The sequence below is a fragment of the Cyprinus carpio genome, unplaced genomic scaffold, assembly GCF_018340385.1.
Source record: "Cyprinus carpio isolate SPL01 unplaced genomic scaffold, ASM1834038v1 S000006511, whole genome shotgun sequence".
Classification (NCBI taxonomy): Eukaryota; Metazoa; Chordata; class Actinopteri; order Cypriniformes; family Cyprinidae; genus Cyprinus; species Cyprinus carpio.
Genome location: NW_024879179.1, coordinates 135,080 through 147,488, shown reverse-complemented (window position 1 = coordinate 147,488; position 12,409 = coordinate 135,080).

Genomic DNA, 12,409 nt, shown 5'->3' with positions numbered 1-12,409 from the left:
CCACTCAACTTTCTGTTAATATGCTTGGATACAGATCTGTTGAACAGCAGCTTCTTTGGCCAATGAATGTGTGTGGCTTCCCTCCTTGTTGAAGGGGTGTGTCAATGATTGTTTCTGGACAACTGTCAGATCAGCAGTCTTCCTCATGATTGTGTAGCCTAGTGAACCAAACTGAGAGACCATTTTGAGGGCCTTTGCAGGTGTTTTGAGTTGATTAGCTGATTGGCATGTCACCATATTCTAATTTGTTGAGATTGTGAATTGGTGGGTTTTTGTTAAATGTGAGCCAAAATCATCACAATTAAAAGATCCAAAGACATAAACTACTTCAGTCTGTGTGCACTGAATTTATTTAACACACAAAATTTACAATTTGAGTTCAATTACTGAAATAAATGACCTTTTCCACGACATTCTAATTTATTGAGAAGCACCTTGATTTGAGTTAATTTAATGAATTAAATTTTCTTTTACATTATATTTTATTGAGAAGCATTAGTGAGGTCCTGGAGTAGTTGCCCCTGTAACACCAATAGTGGGACATGTTTTATTATGTTTTTATTTTTTTTATTGAATCTATTTAAAGATACAGTAAATTAAACAAATTAGCCCTACTGTAAACTCTTTATATATAGATATATATATATTTATATCATATATATATATAGATATCTCTATATAGATTATAAAATAATTATAATTTGAAATAAATAAATGAAGACTTGGTTTGTTATCATATATGAATGAATGATTCTTCTAAAAGTTCCTGAACAGTCACTGTCACCCCTACTGGCAAATGAACTCTTATGACAAATCATTATTGGCAGCCATATCATTGCTTTCAAAGATCAGTGTGTTATAAAGTACTGAGTAGCAAGATTGTGTTCAGTTTTCAACTCTTTCTTCCATTTTGTATTTTTTGGGTAAGAATAGAAGCACTTTATCTGGGTACTTAGTGTCTTTCATTTCAACATAAGAAAAACATTTCTGGAATCAGCATCTGAATAAGCATTTAGATGTATTTACACTTATGTATCTCAGAGGCGGACATGGATACATTTAAACTGCAGTTACAGATGGATAATAGGTGTTTGTTTTTAAAATAAAACGATGAATACTGATATTTGAAATAATAATAAAAAAAAAGGTCAAAATGTGAAATTAAAACCCAGTAGGTGGCAGCAAAGTGACTGTTAATGAGTCATAAATTAGTTCATTGAGATTCAACAGATTCATTCAAACGATTGATTCATTCAGGAACAAAGCATTTGACTGTGTTAATGAGTGAATCACTGAATCATTTATTCAACCAATTCATTTAAAAAGCTGATTCACTCAATAAGTAAACATCGTCCATTGCTCAGAAATGCAAAACAGTGCTGTGACCTTTGTTTCGAGCTATTTTTGTTGGCACAATTTAGCAAAAACAAGCAATATTATGTCTAAAATGTAAGTCACTTATTGCTTTACTGAACATAAATGCTTATTAAATGTGATTATTATTTTTACATAAATATAAAAAGCATACAAAAGCATTTTTGTTGTCTACAATTTAGAATGCCTGGAATAGTTTTAATAGACTAATAAATCAATGTGTGTGCACTCTGTGTGTGATTTGGTGATATAGCATACTTGATAATGTCCAATCACACTTCATTTATAACAACTCTTACCATATTATGGCAGAAGAAATACTGTAAAGCGCAGACCTCAAGACTTGACTTGAGTGGAAAATGAATAATCTGTGGTTGTGCGCGCCCTTGTTTCCACATGAGGCAAGGTTTTTTTTTTAGGAGTCCTGCAGTTACTGCAGTGCGTATTCTTCTGACTTCTATTTTGTAGTAAAGTAACGATATATGCTTCTGGGAAATGTATCCCATTTTTAATTAGGAAATGTAGTGTAGTAAAAGTAAAAGCTGACTGGAATATAAAAAGTCAAGTAAAGTAGAGAATACTCCCTCCCAAAAATACTGAAGTACTGTAACAAATTATTAATATTTGTTACATTACACCACTGTCAAAGACCAGTTTTTGAGCGTTATATAAAATGGGAGGGATTTTTACAAGGCCAGCAGGGTTGTAAGCATACAAAAGTATACAAGCAAACAAACCAAAACAGCAACAAGCATTAGCTCATGCCTATTTGAGAATTCTTTGAATTACAACCCCCCCCCCACCCTCGCAGCTCCCGCAACATCAGTCTACAGTCATGGCCAGAAGTTTTGTCAGTGACAAAAATTTTGTGTTTTGCAAAGTTTGCTGCTTCAGTATTTGTAGATTATTTTTCCATGTTCCTATGGTATATTGAAAAACAATGATAAACATATTATAACTTTTTAAGGCTTCTATTGTCAAAAAATTATATAATTAGTCAATATTTACAGTGTTGACCCTTGTCCTTAATAACCTTTGCCTGGCCACAGATCCAAAATTTCAATGTAAATGATCTTCGAGCCACTTAATCACTCTTGCTTTGTGACATGGTGCTCCATCATGCTAAAAAAATGCATGGATCATCACCAAATTGATTGTTGAAAGAAAGTCGCTCTTTCATGATGTTTTGATACCATTTTTTATTCATGGCAGTGTTTTTGGGCAAAATTATGAGAGAGCCCACTTCCTTGGGTTGAAAGCAACCCCACACATGGGATGGTCTCATTATGCTTCACTGTTGGCACGTCACAGGACTCATGGCAGTGTTCACCCTTTGTTCTCCAAACATTCCATTTTCTAGATGTCCCAAATGGTCGGAAAAGAGCTTCATCAGAGAAAATATCTTTCCAATCCTTGTACTCCCTGCAGAATTTCAGTCTGTCCTTGACGTTTTTCTTGGAGAGAAGTGGCTTCTTTGCTTTCCTTCTTGACACCAGGCTTTTGTCCAAAAGTCTTGGCCTCACTGTGCGTGCAGATGCTCTCACACCAACCTGCTGCCATTCCTGAGCAAGCTCTGCAGTGGTGGTGACACGATTCTGTAGCTGACTCCTCAGGAGGAGACTGTCCTGGTGCTTGCTGGACATTCTGGGACATCCTGAAGACTTCTTCACTGCAGTAGAACCTCTCTCCTTGAGGTTTTTGATGATCTGGTTAATGGTTCTTTCAGGTGCAATATTCTTATAGCAATTTCCTTGCATGTGAGGGCATCTTGATGGTAAGCGATGATGGCTGCACATGTTTCTTTGGAGGTAACCATTGCTAACTAGAACACAATGATTGGAAGTGCATCTTCCCTCCTTTTATAGCAATCAGTCTGATCTTACTATCTAATTTAGTCTTGACTAGTACTCATGCACTTTCACATGTGCTGCTGATATGATTAGTCAGTTAATGTTAGCTGGTCATTTTGTGGCACAATCAAAAAACAGTGAAATTACTTTTATTACTTTAATTACACTTTTTTTTTTTTGTGAAAAGTAAATTTTTTGGCCAATGAAGCTTTTAGCAATTATTTAAAATGCATCTGGGCCCGTATTTATAAAGCCTCTGAGAATTAGAACGCTGCTAAGAACTGACTTAAAGAACAGGTCATATGGTATTTTAAAGTGTCCTGATATTGTGTTTGAGTCCCCTACAACAGGTTTAAATGCTGAGTCATTTGTCAATAATTTCGAAACGATTTGTTCCAAGCAAGTTCGGAGCAAACCCCTCCCTTCCATAAGCCTAGTCTGCTCTGACTGGTCAGCTGGCCAAGCCTGCTGTGAATGGCACAGAGACGAGTCCTTGAGCCACAGTTATATGCTCTTGGGGGAGTTAGCCAGCACTACAATTGACAAAGCACCTTTACATAAAACAGTAATATAGTGCTCCAATCCGTTCTTATAATAATGACATAATGACATAAAAATACAAAAACACTTAGGCAAGCGAATCGTGCACACAGCTAAAGTTTAGCTGCTAAAACTGTGAACACTTGATGGATACGTGAAACTGATGAAACAATACAGTTTGTAAACCAAAATATGTCTACTGCAATGTTTGAAGAACAACAGACAAAAGACGCTCTGTCTTAACTTTTAATCAGAATGCAGAACAGCTTTATAGGAGCACCATTAACTAACTCGCTTGTCTCTCCCACATTAACCCTATATCTGCCGGTGCAGCACAATAAACAGCAATTTCACAATGGTTATAAAGTCTGTGTGCTACACTACATTCTTTAATTATTAAACAAAGTAATTAGAACAACATCAGTATACAATAATCGACACATTCTTAGGAAATAGTGGGTTCACAGTGAATTATCAGAACTACTTCAGTAAGACAGTAATATTGTGCTTTACCTGGAAACCTAAAGCTGCACTAGGTATACATCACATATTATTACAAAAAAAAAATTTTGAGCACTCAATTGAAAATGTACACAACATATCAATCATACTTACAGGTTGTGGTTTGGAGAGCTTGTTAGTCCAAATTAAGAAGATTAGAAGTCAAACAGAAAAAAGCCAAGATAGATGAATCCGTCCTTGGAAACTGAGAATGAATGGTCCTGTGGTCATGAACATCAACATCATGCACAAAACAAAAGGTTTGACATGGCAGGTATTTCAAATGTGGTACCCATGACAGGACTGGGCACATATTATTACGTTTGTATGTAAGGATGCTTTGTCAATTGTAGCGCTGGCTAACGGGCTCGAGGACTCTTCTCTGTGCCCATACACAACAGGGTGGCCAGACTGACCAATTAGGAGCAGAGTGGCTTATGGAAAGGGAGGGGTTTGCTCCTAACTTGCTTGGAACAAATCGGTTTAGAAATCAATTGGCAAAGGACTCTAATATTAATGTATATTTTGAGAAATAAAATTTTTTTCTGACCTTAGCATGCATTTAAAACCTTTGTAGGGGACGCCAACACAATATATAGTCGACACTTTAAAATACAACTATGACCTGCTCTGTTAGTGTAAAAAAGTTCTTGGGTCAAAGCTACGCTTAAAAGTTATTTATCCAAGCATACTCAGTCCATAATTTAAGGCAAAGTGTAGGACTCAATCTTATGTGTCAGACTCTAGAGTTGATTCACAATACTTTGCTTGTGTGCACAAAGGGGATTTGGGATGATGAATAACAATGACCAATCACCTGAATAGAATTCTTTTATTTAAGAATATATCTCAGATAAATTTACATTGAATAGGTTAAATTCCTAATAGGAGTTCACATTTCAACACACATTGACAATAGAGGGAGGAATTAAGAGAAGAATCAGAGGGCGACGAGAGAATACCTTATGGCAAGGAAAAACTTTTCTTTGATGATAGCAAGATGATTATTATTTATCTGTCAAAAATTATAGGCGCCTATCTTTAGTGATGCAGCACTGTAGAGCGAGCTGCTTCAGAAACTGCAACGGTTGCAGCTGGTGAGTAACCGTGATCACGTCCGGGCTGTGTCGAGAGCAGTAACGCACCGCAGACTAAGTGTGTTGGCCGTGCGTGTAAATAAGGGGTGGGTAAGAGATTGATTCATTCATGATACCAGTGTAGGTAGCTTCACTGATATTTTTTAACGGGAGTGTAACGGGAGTTAAAGAAGGCAATTTTTTTTTTTTGGAAGTTTCTAAAATTTTTTTTAGAGCATATAATAATCGTACGATAGACTGAAGTCATTTATGATGTTCTTTTGTTCTTTGGTATCCGATAGTAATATTCTTTGCTCGTTTTCTGTTTGAATAACTAAGGAAACATAAACGGTTTGATTAACTTGCTCGTCGTCAATTCTTTTAAGAACATTGTTCCTCTACTGAAAGATTCATTGCATTTCTCTATTTCCTTAGTGCCATCACAAACCCCTAACTGGCAACTCCTAACCACTTGATAGACCTCTCAAGCTGTCTTAAATAACTGGAGAGAGTAGAGTGATTCTTAGCTTTAAGAAATTTGATAACGTCTCGGTTATGTATGCGGTAACCCTCGTTCCCTGAAGGAGGGAACAGAGACGTCTCGTCAGTGATGGATGACTTGGGATATCCCTTCGATAGACCAATCTACTTTGATTGTAAACTAAACAAGCCAATGCACATTGGGATGCAATTATTGCATCCAACTGCAGCTGATCACAGCATGGGATAAGGTGCAGCATGGGTATAAGGTGGCAGCAGGTGCAAGGCATACCCAGGTTTTCACTGTGGAGGATTCTCGACGTCAGGTCGGTGACTGACGAATTGAGATTCCTACCAAAGCGACATGGATGCTGCCCCTTCCAGTGCCCTGTGCAAGCCACCTGCACTGCCCTTTTTTTGGGGTAGGCCAGGGCTTGCAACAAAAAGTTCCACTCACCATTGTCAAAAGCAACTACCCACTCATTGAGATTGGATAACACTGGAAAAAAAAAAAGATAACCCATTTCACTTGGAACAGGGGACACGTGCAGAAGCTCCATCCTTCCTGAAGGAGGTCTCAGGAGGAAAATACACATATGTGAACATCCGTTTAGGTGCGTATGGAAATTGGAGGTGATTGTAACCCTCTTTGAAATGGCAGTAGTCTGCCGGGAAAACACGGGCTCTGAGGTTATAACCGTGTACTTTTACATATGTGATCCACTTAGGTCCACATATGGAATCTAGCCTTCTAACCGGTTCTCAAGGATTCAGTGAATGAAAGGGAAGCCTGGTACCGGACACATCCACTACATCTGGCTGCCGAGGGGATGGAGGAGCTCGACAGGGTCTACGATATATGGACTCTCTGGAGAGTTTTTAGCAAACCGACACTAACCTGAACGGGGCCTCTCAGTGCCACTACCCATTTGAGGTGAGAACACAGGAGGATACCGGCTCCACACAAAGGCTATAGAATGTGGTGGTGTTGGGGGTCGCCCAGCCCGCAGCTCTACAAAGATATGCCAGCGAGGCACCACGAGCCAGTGCCCAGGAGGATGCAACACTTCTAGTAGAGTGAGCTCACAACCTGAACGGGCAGGGCACACCCTTGTGCCTGATAAGCCAGGGTGATGGGCATCCACTATCCAGTGGGCCATCCTCTGCTTTGAGATTGTACATTCCCCTTCTGCCGGCCTCGATAACAGACAAAGAGCTGGACTGAGGTCCTAAAGTTTTGTGTCCGGTCTACGTAGCATCTGAGGGCTCGGACGGGACAGAGTAAAACTAGGGCTGGGTCTGCCTCCTCCGGGGGCATGGCCAGCAGCGCCTGCAGGTTCACCATCTGAACCCTAAAGGGAGTCATGGGAACCTTGGTCACATAGCCGAGCGGGGGCCTTAGGATTACCTGGGAGTCAGCCAGCCCAAACTCTAGGCACGAATCATCAATCGAAAATGCCTGCAGGTCCCCTACCCTCTTGATGGAGGCCAGTGCAAGCAGGTCCCAAGAGGGTATGGAGGGGCGCCGGGAAGGATTCAACCTCCTGGCCTCTCTAAGAAACCTGATGACCAGGTTATGCTTACCCACCGACTTCCCTTCTACGGGGTCATGGTACCCAGCAATCGCAACAACCTGGACTTTGAGGGTGGAGGGAGACATTCTTTGCTCCATCCCTTGCTGCAAAAAAGAAAGCATGACCCTGATCGGGCATCTCCGGGGGTCTTCTTGATGAGAAGAGCACCACTTGATGAACAGGTTCCACTTTAGTGCATTAGTGTGTCTCATAGACGGTGTTCTCTTTGAAGTGATGGTGTCCACTACCTCTTGGGGTAGGTCACCTAGAACATCCACGTCCTGTCCAGGGACCAGACATGAAGTTTCCAGAGGTCTGCACGCAGGTGCCATAGGGTGCCCCGTCTCTGAGTCAGTAGATCCTCCTGACTCAGAATCCGCCAGGGAGGTGCTTTTTGAGGAGCACTAGGGAACCAGATCCGAGTGTGGGCCAATACGGCCGCCACAAGCAGAGGTGGGGTAGTAACGTTTACATTTACTTCGTTACATTTACTTGAGTAATTTTTTTTGGGGTAACAAATACTTTTGAAATATATTTAAAGATGGGCACTTTTACTCTTACTTAAGTAAAAATTTTTGGGGAAAAATCTGTACTATTTTACTTCGTTACTGTGGGCGACGCTCTCCCTCGTTTACTTTATCTTAATGCAAATAAAAGTTATAAATGCTTCAGTTTATACCAAACGTGCCGTCTACTTTTCTCTGGGCAATGAGCGATGCTCATTTGCGAGTGATTCATTCTTTTAAATCAATTCTATTCAAAGGCTTGATCAAACTAGTTGGGTAACCAGTGAATTGGTTCGTGAATCAGTTTGAATGATTTGTTCAGTTCCCTGCCCGCACCACTGAGCGTCTGAAGCAGTTCACTCAGAGTTGTAACAGAAAGTCAAGAACATCATGAGCGTTGAAAAACGTGCTTTGGATCTGCAATGAATTAAAAGCAAATCTGCAAAGGTTATTGTTTTGCTAGCGATGAAGATCTTTATTAGATGAACAGCGCATGTGCTGTCTATGGTTCAACAGGTACAACTAAGGCTACATTCGATTACAGTACACGATACCACTATGACATTAGTTTTTGTTGTATGTGTAACTTATAACAGAGGCGTCATGCCCCCTCAGATTTTTTTGAGCCAAGTGGATTTTGAATGCAGCTTACAAAAGACAAAAAAATAGCCGATTAATATTTTCTGTATTTGATACAATCATGCTGGCGTGAGAACGTTCAGTGAATCATATCATCGGCTGCTAAATTCAGATCCGCGTTTGCTGGCTGGCGCTGAGCCAGAGACAGATGCGTTTTTCCAGCACTGCGCATTATAACCAATCACACAAGATTTCTGGTGAGCTTATGAATGCAATGACCTATCAAAGGTGTGTGTTCCAATGAGTCATCGCTAAAATGCCGGTGCATGTCCTTCATTCACTCGCTGACTGAATACCTCTTTCTGGCGAATTCTCTCGTCAGAAACAAACAAAGTTGCAGATGTGTGTACAAATCTATAAATAAGATATGTGATTTCACAGTGTTAACCGGTTTCAGTGATTTTAATGGGAGTTTTTTGAGAGTGATTGAACTCTAGACTGTCAGCGAAAATCTTTTTTGATAATGTAAATGTTCTTTGATAATGTAAATGTTCTTTGCTCTCTTTCTGGTACAATGAAAGATTAGTAGGCCTAACTTACAACGGTTTTATATCAACATTAACTTTCAATGTTATCTTCACATTTAATGATAAATATATGAAATATGATATATGAAAAATATGTTAGTGGCATGACACCCACATATCTGTTACTAAGTAAACAGACAGGATTTTATGCATGGTTAATAGATTACATTATTAGGCTACTTTGACCATTGCATATTATCTAACATATCTCTATGAGGTGAGAAATCAGATATTTCATGATATAGTTCATGCGTCTTGTAATGTTTTCTTATAAAAATGAAAAAAATAAATAATGCTTAGTAATAATTTGCCAATATGCTGTTGTAGTGCCTGTGTGTCACATGACGACCCCCCCACCACTCGCGCCCCCTCAAAAATAATGAGTGCATGAATCCCCTGCTTATACATTAAATAAAAATATTATTTTTTACATTTAATAAGCTGTCACAGAGTATGAAATAAATACCCTCCACACCCCGCGTTAGCTCTGTTCCAGGAGGAATGCCTTTGGCTAGACACAATTAACATTGATATTTCCAAAATATTTACGCTTGCATAAATAAACATATGTTTACATTTTGCAGAACAGATGGAAGAAGAATCTGTCAGTGTGCATTTGGTTCGTTATGTTCAGATGTTTGGTTACTTAGCGGTCATGTGAGGAGTTTTCACTCTTCTCTGTGTCAGAGGTTATTTATACATATATAATACATCCTTTTTTTTTAAGTTTTGCTGCTTAATATTTTTTTGGAACAAGTGACATTTTTGTTTAGGATTCTTTGATGAATAGAAAGCTAAAGAGAACATCACTGATAGACAATCAACATATTGGAATGATATCTGAAGGATTATGCGACACTGGAGACTGGAGTAAAGGCTGATGAAATATATATATATATATATATATATATATATATATAGATATATATATATATATATATATATATACACACACACACACACACACACATTTTATCTATATATACAAATAAAATAGACTATAGATATTCAGTATATGACCCAAAGTAACTAGTAACTAACTACTTGAGTAATTTTATATGTCCGATACTTATCCGTAATAGTTTATCCATAACTATTCAGACTAGTATTTTTACGTTTTTACTTGAGTAAATATTTCTATAAGTACTTTTACTTTTACTTGAGTACAGTTTTTGGGTACTCTACCTACCTCTGGCCACAAGCAAGACCTGCTCCTCGTCCTCCCTGACCTTGCACAGCGTCTGTGTGAGAAGGCTCACTGGGGAAAGCGCATACTTGCGCAGACCTCATGGCCAGCTGTGTGCCAATGCGTCTGTGCCGAGTGTTCCCTCGGTCAGGGAGTAGAACAACTAGCAGTGAGAGGTCTCTGGGAAGACTCCAAAGGAGGAGGTGTCGGGCGAGCTGTGACATGCGACGGGAGGGCAGACCACCTTGCCACTTGATGTACGCAACGGTCGCTGTGTTGTCCGTTCAGACCAGCACATGCTTGCCTCGTAAGCGCCCTTTGAGATGATTCAATGCAAGGAACACTGCTTACAACTTCATACCGAGAAAAGAGATCCTCTGCATTAGGGAGAGTTTGCTCTTTTCCCAGTTGACCTGAAGACCCAACAGGCTGAGGTGCCAGAGCACCAGGTCCCTGTGCTGGCACAACTGATCCCGAGATGGTGCTATTACAAGACAATCAACTAGATAGTTGAGGATGCGAACACTCTGCTCTCTATGGGGAACAAGGGCCACCTCCGTGACTTTCGTGAAGACACAGGGAGACAGGGATAGCCCAAAGGACAGGACCTTGTACTGATATGCCCGTCCCTCAAACGCAAGCTGCAGAAATGGTCTGTGGTGCATAAGGATCGACACATGAAAGTCAGACAGGGACAGAGGTACCCGAAGATGCGTTTCTGCGTCAACATCTTGAACAGTAACCGATGAAGGGCCCGGTTCAAAATTTGCAGGTCCACTGCCTTTCTTGGGTACAATGAAGTAAGGGCTGTAAAACCCCATCCACATATTGGCTCTATCGCATTCTTCACCAGTAGGACTGTGATCTCCACCCACAGGATAGGAGCATCGGCCTCCTTCACTGTTGTGAAGCAGATTCCACTGAACTTTGGGGGACACCGGGTGAACTGAATCGCATAGCCAAGGCTGATGGTCCGCAGAAGCCAGCGAGATGGGCTGGGTAACACTAGCCAGGCACCCAGATACCGTACAAGCTTGACCAGCGGAACCACCGGAGTACCTGCAGTGGGGCAGCGAGGTGGAATGCAGGGACCCAACTCGGGTGGCTTGTGAGCAGACCGGAGAGGGGTCTGAGTGTGCGGTGCAACTCTTACCTGATTCCACAGGTTGGCATAGGGTGTGTAAGTAGGGCCTTTGTTGACGCTCTCGAACTGCCCGCTGCTGCCGGCTGGCGAAGGAGGAGGATGAGTGAGGTCCAGTGTTGGGCTGTCTGCAACTCTCCTTGCCTTCCTGGGACCCAGAGATAGTGAAAAACTGTTCTTTCATAGAGAATTTGGGTACTGTCGACCGTGAGGCCGATGGTGGGCTAAAACAAAACAAAACATTCGCTTGCTCTTCCTTTTGCAGCCAGATTTGACTGGGGCGTGGACAGGTGGGGCTGCCTGCCTATGCCTGGCTCAACGATGCTCCTTGGCTGGATACTGAGCGGGAGCGGGGGTGGATGCAGGGGGCCTCCCTTGGTGAAGAGCAGACTGGGGCGCTGCGGCCCGGCGGATGGGTGGAGGCAGCAGCTGCTGCTGCCCCGCAGGATGTATTGGATTGCCTCTGTCTGCTTCTGTGCAGCCGAGAACTGCTGGGCAAAGCTCTTGACCGTGTCACCAAAGAAGCCGGTCTGAGACACAGGGGCGTTGAGGAACCGTACCTTGTCTGTGTCCCTCATGTCAGCCAGACACAGCCAGAGATGGCTTTCCTAGACAACAAGCGTGGATATCGCATGACCCAGAGAACTTCTGGTGACTTTCGTTGCTCAGAGTGTGAGGTCAGTGGCGGTTTGGAACTCTTTCAGAACTTCCAGATCGTGACCACACTCGTGCAGGTCCTTCAGTGCATTGGCCTGGTGCACCTCCAGTAAGCCACATAGGCACTGCCGGTTAGATCAGATGAATGCCTACATGACTGTGAAGGGAACAACGGGTTCTTCCGGCCAGGGTGGCAGTGCAGACTAATCTTCCTCACCAAAGAGCTCTCCCTCCGATGCAGTGATCGACATCCGGTCATCGGGAAAGGGCGCCACTGGTACACTCTTTACAGAGGGCCCAGCATGTTCCATGGGCTGCCCAACTGGATCGGAGGTGTTGGAGGAGTGATGGGCCCCGA